The sequence below is a fragment of the Sinocyclocheilus grahami genome, unplaced genomic scaffold (assembly GCF_001515645.1).
Source record: "Sinocyclocheilus grahami isolate Dianchi unplaced genomic scaffold, SAMN03320097.WGS_v1.1 scaffold955.1, whole genome shotgun sequence".
Lineage (NCBI taxonomy): Eukaryota > Metazoa > Chordata > Actinopteri > Cypriniformes > Cyprinidae > Sinocyclocheilus > Sinocyclocheilus grahami.
Window position 1 is genome coordinate 486423 of NW_015506134.1, and position 3158 is coordinate 489580.

The following is a 3158-nucleotide window of genomic DNA, read 5'->3' on the forward strand; positions in this document are numbered from 1 at the left end:
CCTCAAAACTCCAGCTTTAACACTTATTTTCTCTAACAGTGGTTTAGTATGTTGGTTTCAAACACTAAGTTAAAAACTGTTGTAAATAAGGATATTTTAGTGCATTGTACAAACTAAATTCAACAATTTTAACTGTTAGTTGGCCAAATAATTTTTGTGTCATAATGATTGTTGTGATGTTTACATTTTGCTGCTAAGTATGTTGGGGAAGATGCCATATCTTCTTTAATAGAGATATTATCTCATTTTTCAAAAGATGCATTCATCTTCAGTCAATAAACAGAACATTCCCATCGTGGCAACTACTGTAAGTGTGACAGCTGCCAACGTGCGTTCAATGATCGTTTTTCCTGTGCAATAATTATTGTTCAACAGCTTTTTGTTGTTCAGCACTTAAAATATCCCAAAAATACCAATGCTTCCCAAATCAAACCTACTCTGAGAAATATTTACTGGAGTAAAAAGTGTAACTAGTCCCAGTGCCTTCTCTTTCTCTAAAGAGCATCACTGTTGCTGTCAGGGTTCTCCTTCACTGAGAAAACTCTAACCAGCATCACCAACATCATTATAATAGTGTGTCTCTGAGCTCACCTTGCGCTAGATCTGATATGATCTACTGGAATCCGGCAGTCCAGATCCGTGTCTGTGATCATCAGCTGCAGTTAGAGAGAGATCGCACCTGTATCCGGCAAACTTCTTCTCTTATCGCTCACTGCTCGGTTCGGAGCTCAAGCGATGACACAGTTTCCACAGAACACTTTGGTGAAAATGTTGTAGAACCAACCCCGACAATGTGCTATCATAATATCTGGTCCTCGCCGTCCATAAACCGTCAGATGGTAAGCGATGATCGAAGAACACAGAGAGGAGTGCGCGGCGACGCCATCAAACTGCGCGTAAAGCGAGAGCGCACAGATATAATAGCGCGGACACACACGTCAGTAACCCAGAGATACTACTAGCAGAGATATGGATTACACTACACTACACTACACACACGCCGGCGTCATTCTCACAGCTCGTTTGCGATATTCTGAGCGTCCCTCTTGTGAAGTGACTGTAACTAGTTACTTTTGAGGTGTCTGTTGTTGCGCGACGGTACCATGGTACAGTGATGGCAGCATTTGGTATACCAGATGTATCGCATGGTACTTGTATTCGTGAACCTGTACATGGCGCTCCAAGGAATGCAGTTGCGTAAAACCATAGTAGTACCATTTTAGTCCCAATGACCATATTGACAGTCCCATTATTTACACGTTTTTAACTATAATTAAAAATGTTCCCCAGTTATCTAAAAATACTGGAAATACTTGTTCTGGCATCTCTCATTTTACCTGATGCCCTTTTCTGAACTCACCCTACTTTTAAAAGGATGTCACCTGAAAATTATTCTATTCTATTATATTCTATTCTATTCTATTCCCACAGTTATTTATATACTGTATTATAATCTTGTATATGCAAATAAGCAGGTATTTCCCTCTTTAATTCAGACTCTAAATCAGAGGAGTGTCTCCTTCTAAATGAAGCATATTATAGAGACCTAAATGTGTTTCTGTCTTCACAGTTTAATAATTCCGTATTGAGACAGCACTGTTTAATCACACAAAATCTGTTCGTGAAATTGTCACGTTTTTTTTCCTGAACACAAAAGACCGCATTGAATCTTAGAAATGAATGTCCTATTATAGTGTCTCAGCAGATATGACAGCTGCTTTTGTATAGCATCCAAACACTTCCATCCCATCACAATGCACATGCAAAGAAAACAGAGGAAGCCGATTCATCCGAGCGCCTGGTAATCGGTGATGCCGCTGTTCATTTGTCTCAAGTGTCATGTGTAGGACCACATTCTGGCACAAGCAGATGCTCTTCGTTTTGTTATATTTCACGTTGAACTGTGCACATTTTCTCTCTTAGACTCTTTTTTTTTATGTCAAACTGCATAACACAAAATGTGTTTTTATGAGGGTGTATATTATTTGAAAAGTTATAGGTTGTCAGTCATACAAGCTGTGGTATTTGAAGTCTATAATGGTATACTGTACTGTCATCTGGTCATTATTGCAAAATAAATCATGACATAGATCAGGACCCCACAATTGCTTGAAATATTAGATTAAGTTGTAAAAAGAAAGAAGATGAGAGTTATAAGACACGTTAAACTAGCATATGTAATAATAATAATAAAAAAAAACAGTTGCTGAGGACAACAATGAATAAAAGGTCAGTATAAAAACATATTTGACCAACCTGCTGGGAAAAAAAATTACTTGAAGGCTTATATGTTGGTTTGTAGGTTGTGTAGCTGGTCTCCCAGCCTGGTTTGATGATTTAATGGGTTTTTGGATTATTTTTAGCTAGTTTTTAGCAAGTATATAAACTGGAATCAGATATATGACCAGCTAAACACCAGTTTGGGGAGGCTGGGAGACCAGACAGACCAGCTTAAACCAGTTAATTCCAGCAAAGGAAATTAGTATAAACTGTTTTATATATATATATATATAGGGAGCTGTTAAAAGAGAGGGAGAGAGAGAATAGTTAGGAGATGTTTTTTATGTTGTCATGGAACTGGAATGTTCCTGAAACATGGATGTGATGCCAATGCCATTAGTAGCGATACAGGTATTTGGTTTGATGGATTTGTTTGCCACTTCACAAGACATTGTTTGACCAACTGGAGTTGTATGGATTACTTGTGTATTGTTGTGATGTGATTTTATCAGCTCTTTGGGCTCTTTCTGACGGCACCCATTCACTGAAGAGGATCCATTAGTGAGCAAGTGATGTAATGCTACATTTCTTCAAATATGCTCCAAAGAAAAAGAAAAAAACATCTACGTCTTGGATGGCCTCACCACAATAACAGTTCCACCAGTGAAGAAGTTCACCCCCAAAATCCACTGACATATTTGTTTAGAACTGTTTTCGTTTGTAAACGGTGCTTGATCTGTGTATATTTCTCTCCTGATTCATATAAGACGACACTTTTTCAGTGGACCCAGACATTAATGGATTGACTGGAGTCATGTGGATTACTTATGGATTATTGTGATGTTTTTATCAGCCGTCTGGAAACTCATTCTGATGGCACCCATTCACTGCAGAGGATATATTGGTGAGCAAGTGATGTAATGCTAAATTTCTCCAAA

General features: G+C 38.2%; 1 protein-coding gene across 1 annotated transcript in view; it reads right to left on the reverse strand.

The window, feature by feature from the left end:
* The window catches only part of LOC107564682 (zinc finger matrin-type protein 4), a 71993-nt gene extending 71042 nt beyond the window's left edge, over positions 1-951 (reverse strand). The window contains exon 1 of the mRNA XM_016249816.1: positions 592-951. The gene's annotated coding sequence lies outside the window, so the exon portion shown is untranslated. The remainder of the gene's footprint in view (positions 1-591) is intronic.
* Positions 952-3158: the final 2207 nt, after the last annotated feature.